The following is a 10,347-nucleotide window of genomic DNA, read 5'->3' as shown; positions in this document are numbered from 1 at the left end:
TCGCAATCCGCTGACTTTCTTGAGTCGCCGATTTTTAAAAATACGCATATTTCAACTGCGCGTAAACTGCAAGTAAATGGCCAAAACAAAAACTTAAGAGTAAGTATAGGAGCTCTAACTGGTGAATTTTTCTCCTTGAATTACATAGAAATAATCGGTAATAAAACGAAAATTGAATATTCTGTGAAATACCTTTTTTTTTTCATACGTTAGCGAAGCGAAGCGAAATAAAGATATGAACGGATGGGGGAGGGGCTGCAGTGGACGCAAAACACTGCCGTCGTTTCAAGTCAAGTAAGTATGCCTACAGCCAATTTTTCACATGCATTCATATCTCGCTTCATATATCTAGTCACCAAACGGGCCCAGGACACATTTTCCGGATAAGTAATACATAACACCATAGAAGGTATCGTCGAAGCCCACCTCACAGCGCAGTAACTCCGACTCATCCTGCCGAACACCGTTCGGTCTGTATTTGCCTCTCCCAAACTTAAAGGAACCCTGGTACACTTTTTTCAACTTTTTTTTTTTTGAAATCTTAAATGCTTGCAGAACGTAGTCACCCAACCCACCCAGTACTTGGATTAGGGGGTCGCACCCAAGTATTTCCGCCAAAACTTACTGCTCTATATGCTCTTCAGAGAACTCTGAAGCTTGACAAAAATATTTTTCTCTCTATCCCGGTCTTGACGTTCTTCAACGGCCCGAATTACATGACTGAGGCCATGTAGCGGCTGCTGGTCGGTTTTCCTTCAGTTGTAGCAATGAACGCTTTTCGATAGCAACTTTAAAAATAAAGCCACAAACGCAAAGCAGAAACGAAAGGCGTATCAGGTGCGACGAGCAAATCACGCAGTGCCTCTCCGTGCTGGTGATAACTGTAGCTTTCGCAGTGCTTCCAGACGCGAAGGAGAGAGTGAAAGCGTTTACCGAAAGTGTTGCAGGGTCCCTTTAACGTTTTCATGTAGGCGCAAGACACCGCCACGGTCGCTCTTGAAGCTAGGATGAAACTAAAACTTCTCCCGGACTGGTGATAAACAATCAAGCACAAAGAATAACTAGTGCACAAGCTATTCACCGCTAGTACGAAAAATCTGAAGACGGGGTATGCACCGACGCCGCGTACGATGGCAGGTATGAAGTTAGGGCTGTGTAACAGCCACACCTCACTCACTGCTTACTGGCATCAAATTACACATGGCCACAATGGTACACACATATGCAAACGCAATCGCCTTGGCAATCGTGCAAACCGCTGAATACACCATCACCAAAGATTATCAACCGGCACACAGGAACTATCCAAGAGGAAGAATATCCGAAATCATTCTAAACGTGACACTTCAGCGCCCACGCCGGCGAAAGAAACGAATACCTGGACTCCTGAAACTTCCTCTGCATGCGTAAACTAGGCGACGTACGCCTTCACTCCAAGACTACTTAGCCGAGCCCCGCTAGAAGAACAGGGAACGAGATGCTACCCCGTTTTCACATACCATTCCATCCTAGATCATTACATGCTAGGCCGCAGGCTATGCACCCCTTTCTCTGAGAAAATCACCATGTTCCAACAGACCGCGTTTCGTCAACTTCAGACTAACACATACCCACACCCTACACGCCAGGCATCCACCATTTATGACTACGTGCAGACACTGCGGCATCTTTGCCACGCTTTGCCACATCGTAGGGGAATGTTTGAATTAGTCCGAATTGAACTCTATCCCAAGTCCTTCCTTACGGAGACCAGTGGGAAAGAGAACGCGCTACTCTTGCCCCAGAAGACAGCTGCGACGGATCGAATGGGCGAAGGCGGCGGGTAGCTCCAAAATGCCCGGGACAGGAGGTTACACCCACGGCCCGACTCCTCATTTCAATAACGTTGCACTCACTCACTCACTCACTCACTCACTCACTCACTCACTCACTCACTCACTCACTCACTCACTCACTCACTCACTCACTCACTCACTCACTCACTCACTCACTCACTCACTCACTCACTCACTCACTCACTCACTCACTCACTCGCAATTAGCGAAAATGCCCCTTCGGTTATGACGGCGCATTCACTTCTGAGAATGTAGAAGCCAATGACGCCAGTGAGCTGCAGTATGCGGAAGCAACAGAAGCATCAGTCTTAGTGGAACTAGTCCTTCGCTTGGACCGAAAAATGTCTGAAACAAGCGGGGAAGGGTCCAAAATGCCGCGTGTTCGTCGCTAATAAAGCACTACACGCCGCTTCGCTCGTCGGTGTTGTTTTGCGTGTTACTAGAGTAGTTGGCATTTTTCAGCTAAAATATCGTAGCAAAAATAGAAGTTTATGGTATTACAATGCAGCTGCCTTCGCTCTTCAAGTGCGAATAGATGCTATCGTTCCTTATTGACGCTGTTCGATATTTCGTTAAAAATAATAATAAAAAACAAATAAAAACACGTGTCAACTTGAGTTAATTTTCCGGGCCATACAGGCACCGCTGCGTTTAATAATTTGTATAGAGAAGATGAATAACACGACTCCTATCAAAACGTCACAAGCCCGGTACGTGTTCAAGCCCCACCCATAAGAACAAAAGAGGTCGCAGAGATAAAGCCGTTAACTTCAACTGCTTGAAAAACGCGCACAGTCGAGAGAAACACACCTGTTGCATAAATACGCCAGAAGACGCGTAAAGGCTGCCCGAATGACAGAAGTCCCGCCTTTAGAAAAGGCACTCTTAAGAGAGAAGCCTTATTCGAGCGCTCGTAATTTTCAGCGACCGTGCCGAGGTAATGAGAGTGTCTCCGACTGCGTCTTGAGAAGGGGACGGTACTCGAGCGAAAGCTGTAGAGGGTGTCTCGTTCTAAGTGCTCCGACGTCGGGGCCTTTTTTTGTGCGACGTAGCAAAGGATGTCATGCGAGTAGCCTGCAGGACGTTCGGAACAGGCTAGATTTTGAAGTCACTGAGATGATGGCCAAGATTTTCGTCGTGTTGTTTCTACTGGCGAGTAAGTAAAAACTGAGTTCGTGTGTGCTTTGTAGGTAAAATCTAGTTTGGCGCTCCTACATTCCGCTACGAAACTCAGGCAATAATAAAGGTGATCTCTTTTAAGGATGGTGATGATGGGTGGGGTTGTAACGGGGCGAGGATATGACGGAAGGTCACCGTGGCCAGAGAGCTGGAATGGGCGTTTAAGTCTATCGACATTGCAAATAGTGAGGCAGCAGAGACGCACTTGTGTTGTACAGTTTTTCTTGCACTGTCCGGATTTTTTGTGTCAGATCTGTTTTCTTTACTAGAAAATATTGTGAACTCTTACTGGGATGGAGTAGAGTGTGGGATAGAAGTATGTCGGTGGTTCTTTGATGTTCCTGTACAATGTAGTACAGGTTTACCTAACCGCCGCAGAATGGGTATTCTTCATTTAATTGCTCGAGGTACCAGGGGTGACATAGATGTGGGCATGTGTTCGATAGTCGTTCCCTTCAGAGAACAGCCTCCTCTCGGGAGAGCGTCTTGGGTGGCTGGGAAATACTCCACGGGCCTATTCGCCTCCTTATTCTTGCTTAAGAACAGATCTGCACTGCTTCTGCTTAAACTAAGCTACTCGGAAGCGCGGTAAGCCTATCGTCTATGTGTTGTTGCCAGGCGCGAGTACTCTTATATCTGGAAGTCATGAGAGAGCTGGAAGTCATGAGGGGCAGTCATGAGAGAGCTTGTGCAGGCTGCAGCGAACTACACTCTCTTCGTCGTCGATGGTGAGCCATGGCGCCATGGGGAATTTTCCAGTTATTTTCCACGACATCACCCCCCGGTCGAGGGCGGCCGTCCTGGTCGACGCCGCGGCACGTAGATGATTGTGATGCGGAGAAGCAATACGGTGAAATATACTATGAAGAGTCGCTTGCCGCCACGGATGATGAAGTCGTTGATGATGCCTGGTCGCGTGACAGAGACGTCAAGGCAGAGACGAAACGTCTTAGTTAGCTCGGAAGTATATTGGGTGGCAGGGCTGGTGACACGGCATTTTATTTTGGTAACGTCTCGTCTCTACTGGTCACGGCTGGTCTTGCTGGGCTGGTCATTGACTGGGGACACGGGACAGGGGACGTGGTGGAGTTCTGTTTGCTTTATACGGCTGGGACTGCCCGGCGTAGCCCGCGTACTCTCGACGACTGCGCCCTCTCTTGGATGTTCCGAAGCTGGGACCAGGATGGGGATGACACTCCAGCAGAGACCACGAGAAAGACCTGATGCACGTATTTTGAAACATTGCGTGCTGTCTGTGCCTGGTGGGGGAAACGACAGCTCTACTACATGCCCGCCGCTGCTGCCTTCGGGTGTACCTTCAGAAGCAGGCCTAAAACATCCAGTTGAAAACAACGCTGAAGTATGCACATATAAATGTAGGCGGTGTGGAAGTAATAAACGCTCTGAGCTGCCACTAAATCATCTTGGAGTTCTCATATTGAGTCGTTTGAGCAAAATATTCTAACTATATTACTTGCATGCCATTTCATATCGTCTCCTGCTATGACTCACGTTTGTTCCACGTGTTTTCAGGTGTGCCATGCGAGCGCGGAGAAGCCAAGTCCAAACAATGGAGTGAGTGGCCACAATTTTGTTCCCTCGGCAACTTTGTGAACCTTCGCAAAACACAGTTGACCGGTTGCGACGTAAGGCGCCTGCTGGTGCATTCAAGCTGCAGTGTAAGCAGGCACGAAAATATTCGAAAAAAAATCCGCTTATTGTTAAGGACTTTACATTTTCACTAGTTCCTAGTTTTTTCCTGTATCACAAATCGCCAACGTATTAGCGGGTAATTCAAAAAGAATATTACCGCTTGAAAAATCCTAGTTGTTTTGCTTTTAGAGTGTGTAAAATAGAAAACAGTACCTTTTAAAGCTCGGGACTTGGTTAATATGCACAGATTAAAAGCATGCTGAGCAGAAAATAGATTTTCCTTGTTACAACCTCGATAAAAAGTCATGGCTTTAGGAAGAAGTGGACTATAGAGCTAAACAAGCAATATAGATAACTGACAAACTGGTGGACCACCTGGGTGACAGAGTGGCTACCGAGAGACGGGAATAAAAGGGAAGACCCTTAACTCGATCGAAGGGTGGAATCAGGAGGTTCAGAGGCAGAGAATGGACTGTGTTCTTGTATAAAACCAGCGCGAACTCAGACGAAGACGAAGGAAGTGTACCACATGGACAGCCGCTGGTCTTTGCTGGTACACTTCCTTCGTCCTCGTCTGAGTTCGCGCAGGTTTTATACAAGAATGTCTTTCCGACTAGCCCAGCTTGCGACCCTCCTGCAATGGACTATGGCAGGGCTGGACCAGTAATGGCTGGAGGAGCACGGGAGAGGCCTTCGTCCTGCAGTGGACTGAAGCAGGCTGTGTCCACTGATGAGCATGATAGTGACGGACTGTGATGGTCATGTTGGTCCACTGTGAACATGATACCAGTGATGGACTGTGTGTAGGGAACTGAAACCAGTAGATCGCGATATTCCGTTCGTAGTCTCGTTCGTTCTTTGTATAAGATAGGTAATAAAAAATTAGGTATCATTCCTGCTAGCAGCTACAATTAAGCTATTTCTGTGTATGCGATCAATAACAAGGGTTCCCGCTACAGTTTATTACTCTGGTACCCCTTTCTGTATTGACTATATTCTGGTGATGTACCATTCTGTAACAACAACAATAAAGTTCTATTGTATTCTATTCTATTCTAGATAGGTATAAGCCTAGAACTTCTGGTGCGACGCAGAACGCCAACTAAACGTCTTGATATGCCATGCCTCGCGTTTAAACCTACCTGAAAGGTACCAAAGAATCCTTGTATATTCGAAAAGAATGCGTAGAATTGAACTGAGAGGACATTTTACAGTAAGAAATTAACGTGTGTCGTGTTTGAAAAAACTAAAGCCGTTCCGCTCATGTGAAAGCTGTCGGAAGTGCAGCAGTGATTCGCCACAATGGGTGGTGGCGCCGTTATCCGCTCACTGCTACCACACGTGCACGCTCTTCGCCGCCCCGTCTCACTCCTTTTCTCCACCGCATCCATCCCTCAGTCGAAGGCATGCAGTCCTTCTCAGGCAGCTCCAAACATTGTCGTTCCCCGCTCCACATCTCATGTCCATCATATATCCTGACGAATATAAGGACGCTTGCCCCTTCTGTTCTGTAGAACGAGCATCACTTCACCACATCATTCGGTCATGTCCATTAATACCCACATCACGTAGAAGAAATCATCCCATCCTTCATAACATATCACCCTTAACAGAGTGGGAGGCTGCCATCTCTAGCCCAGCTCCCCACGTGCAAGAAGCCCTCGCCCAGTTGGCTGAAGACACCGAGCTCCCAAAACACCGGGAGCCCTGCTGTCTAGATGACTGAGTGAACAGCTCAGTGGTGCAATTACCACAACTTTTTGGCAAAATGAAGTTACTACTACTACTCCTATCTTGATGAATATGCAATTCAAATTTTCCGCCTTCGCAGTGCTCGCGCGTCCCCTGCCTGAAATGGCGCCAGCGGGAGTTCTGTTCTTTTTGTGCTTGCTTTAATTTCGTATGCTGGAGTTGTTTTGCGTCATTTCGAAAGCCTAATTTTTTTCTTGCGCGGCCGCTTTTTTCGCTTAGTATCGTAAAAACCAGCCAAACGAGCGTTCCTGACTACATGAACGCGGGGGCGGCCGGTTATATACACAGATTTCGCCTAAAATGTACCTGCAGTTTTTTTTTGTTTTTTTGTTTTTCGCTAAACAACGGGGAGATGCATCACAAGCTCCAGCAGTTCACGAGATTCGAACGGTAATGTCTATTTAAACCGCAAGGTTTTCGAAGCCTCACCGTGACCCCCTGACGACGGTACACCAGGCTCTACTTGGGTCCGTTATCTCGCTGCGCCTGCTGATTCCGGCAGTCGCTTGACATCGACCATTAGCGAGCAAAGACGATAAGGCGAGCGCATAAAGTGCTCTGTACCTAAAAAAGGCATTTTTGACCCTCTAACCGAGGCCTTTCACGTCGAAACCCGTTACTCTACATCCGGGGCCACTGAAGCTTCTTTTTTTATTGACCTGGGCAACAAAGGCCTACAAGAGGAGTTCCTTTCGTAGTTGTTTAAAAGAACAGAAGGAATGTTCCAAGCGAACCCGTAGATGGCGCTGGGTACGCACAGGTATTGCCGTGCTTGTATGCCTGTCAGTCGCCCAGTAGGACCCATTCCACCTTCGGGTGGCTGGAATTATTAATTCATTTTGTTAAAATCCTCTCGCAGGGGATTTCCTGCGGGACTGGAATATTTTGATGGTGCATATTTTCACCACGAAAGAAGAGGAGAGTCTGGTGAACTGCTGCCAACCCGGTGAGGAAACTTCAACTCGCCACGTAACAGCAATTCAGCTGTTCTTTTGCGAAACGTGGAACTTGGTCGCACTGTTTCGTTTCCCTTCCAGGTCAGAAACAGCAGCTGCAAGCCTGCTTGGAGGAAGCCGATATGACCATGCAGGAATTTGAGCAGGTAAGCTTTCGATAGAGCCGAATGGCACACAGCTTTAAAATGGCATTACTATTCAATGGGGCTACGTCAAAGTTTTGTTATTTTGAGCTTCTGCAAAAAAAAAAAATGTAAATTAAATAACAAGCAATCTTCCTTCGCTCGCCCGGTTCTAAACACACGTGCGCGCCATGGGAAAAGCACCTATGGTGCCCGTTGACAGGCGAGTGATGCGTGATGCCGCAAATTGTGGCAGCGTTTCATTTTGCACACAGTTCATACCATGCTAATCGATAGGTACTGATGGGAAATACCAAAAATCCCGAACAACACATTCCTCCTAGAAGGTACAGGTTGAATTAGGGCTTTCTACCTGTATGTTCCCTAAGTTCCAATGAACGAGTGTCCTGCTGACAGGAGTTTCCATCACGTCAAAGCAAACCAACTAGGAGCTAGTTCCCTTGTTTTGGGTTAACATAACCAGCTGAGGCGTTTCTTATTACCCCGGGGTGGGTTATACCGGACTCTCACCGATGCCTCCCGCGTGAAAAATCTAAAAATCGCGCCGTCGGCAATAGCGCTAACAGTCACTCAGTGCTGTCAAACCGGTATGGCAACTGTGTCGAAGCCAGCAGAAATGGCTTGGCGGTGCTCCGACTTTAACAATACAGCCCGCTCAACAATCTCTTCATCAATCACTGAGGGCTGTCAAAACCTGCTTTGCAGCTGTGTCGATAAATCCGACATCTACCGTAGGGTATACGGGCTCGTGGACTCTGTCCAAATCCAACCGCATTACCTTTGACAAGTGGGACTTAATTGAACCCAGCGAAAAAAAGAGGATGAGGATAATGTTTAATGACGACCTGGTGGTCACCAATCAATCAATCAATCAATCAATCAATCAATCAATCAATCAATCAATCAATCAATCAATCAATCAATCAATCAATCAATCAATCAATCAATCAATCAATCAATCAATCAATTAATCAATCAATCAATCAATCAATCAATCAGTCAGTCAGTCAGTCAGTCAGTCAGTCAGTCAATCAATCAATCAATCAATAAATAAATAAACAAATCAATCATATAGGAAGAAAGTAAGAGAACATAGAGTTTGTTACCCACGCGTGTAAAAGGGGCGAAGGGCTGGGCATGAAAGGTAGTGAGGAAAATAATAAGAGACTATGAAGAGGAAAAATAAGGAAATGGTGATTGAAGCACGATTTGCGCTAAGAGTAAAGCTGCCGCAATCAAACTAATGTCCATTGGGAAAAGGGGAGCTGTTCGAATAGGCATACTTTGTCCTGAGAAAGGTAAAACGCTTCAGAAAAGTGAAGGCTGAGGCCTAGAACCTAAAACAGTCTGTTCAGAGAACGAGCACTCATCCAGTTGGTGAAAAACTAATGTGATAAGTGCAACTTTTTTTTTGCCTATGCTTCTAGGTTAAGAAGGCCATTGCAAGGATTCAATCGGCTCGGGTAAGTCAGCGTTTCAAAGTTTCTCACGTTCTAAGTTTAGTTATTAGAGCGATGGCTTTGTGCCTCCAACAAAAATAAATGCAAAATACCCCGCAGTAAGGCATAACTGACTGTACGTGCATATAAATCTGAAATTTCACGATACGATTTTGTCCACTCGACCACTAACAAGAAAACCTCGCAGGCGTTGCATTTTGTGGCTGCATGGTTGGTTGAAAGTTTTCGACCGCGGAAGAAAGAGACAAAGCGAGAGAAGGAGAGAAAAACGGGCATCTAAAGCATTTATGCCCGGGTTACCGAAGGCTGGGTTCTGGTGGACCGGGCAGGAAACTAAAAGGCGAAGTCCTGCGGATGGGTACAGCCCACGAAACTGCCGCAGGTGGGCTCCACCACAACGCTCCAGAACGACCAATCTGTCTGACTAAATGTACGAATTTGTTGAACGACGAGGCCCAGAATGCGATTGCAGTAAATGAAAAAAAAAATGCATGCCAATCCACCCTGTGTCTACGATGTGAAGGGGGTTGGAAAGCGAAGCTGTAAATGATACCCACAACAATTACCTTTGCGACGTCACTTGAATTCACACACGCGGCTCTACAAGGAGTGAAACCAGAGACAAGTGGAATACATTTAACCACATCCTTTATTAGAGATATTATTTGCTAAGGTTAAATCAACGCATGATTTATGAATGGTGGTTGGTTGAGTTGTATTGGTGAAGCACGTGAGTGGGAAATCTTTTTATAAAAATAAAGGAAGCAGCTAAAACCCGGTGCTAGGCGATCTCACTCTCCTCCATCTATGCCGCCTCTGACGGAGGTGACGAGATCAGCGGCAGAGACGGAGGAGAAGTGAGATGCCATGCGTTGGTGTGAGCTTCCTTAAATTTTGACTAGCGGCCTAGCGCATGCGCAAGGCGTGAACACGGGCGCTGCACGTGCCGTGGGCGAGCGTACAGCGGCGCGAGAGGTTGCATGACGCTATCACGTGGCGTTCAGCGAGAACGCAGGGGGTAAACCCGCAGATGTGCTCGGTGAGTGCATCGTCTGTCTCTCCCGCCTCCGCGTGGGCTCGTAGTTCAAACGGTATGACAATGGGTTCTCGCTCCGTTTCTCTATTCGTTCAGGGTTCGATTCCTGGCGGTGCCAGTGGCTTTTTTTAGTTGTTTTCGGGAGTTTTCCCCAACGATCGCGACAGAAGTCTTGGGGGTGGAGGTAAAAAGCTTCTGCGCTTTGACAAAAGCGCAAGGTGAGCGTGTGCGCTGTTATCCCTGCGCTCAATATATTTTGGTGCTCTTGTTGCATGATGGGTTCCGTTGTTCGCCAAATTCACACAGTTGACCAGGCAGATTGGTCATTCTGGA

The 10,347-nt window shown here is 47.0% G+C and overlaps 1 long non-coding RNA gene across 1 annotated transcript in view; it reads left to right on the top strand.

Annotated features, from left to right (window-relative positions):
• Positions 1–4,292: 4,292 nt before the first annotated feature.
• The window catches only part of LOC144146331 (uncharacterized), an 11,385-nt gene continuing 5,330 nt past the window's right edge, over positions 4,293–10,347 (top strand). The window contains exons 1-3 of the long non-coding RNA XR_013317680.1: positions 4,293–4,589; positions 7,279–7,521; positions 8,946–8,981. This is a non-coding gene — a long non-coding RNA (uncharacterized LOC144146331). The remainder of the gene's footprint in view (positions 4,590–7,278; positions 7,522–8,945; positions 8,982–10,347) is intronic.

The sequence above is a fragment of the Haemaphysalis longicornis genome, unplaced genomic scaffold, assembly GCF_048455015.1.
Source record: "Haemaphysalis longicornis isolate Haplotype H1 unplaced genomic scaffold, Haemaphysalis longicornis Haplotype H1 scaffold_7, whole genome shotgun sequence".
Taxonomy (NCBI): Eukaryota; Metazoa; Arthropoda; class Arachnida; order Ixodida; family Ixodidae; genus Haemaphysalis; species Haemaphysalis longicornis.
Note: the sequence above shows the minus strand (reverse complement) of the source record. Positions and strands in the feature narration are given on the sequence as shown.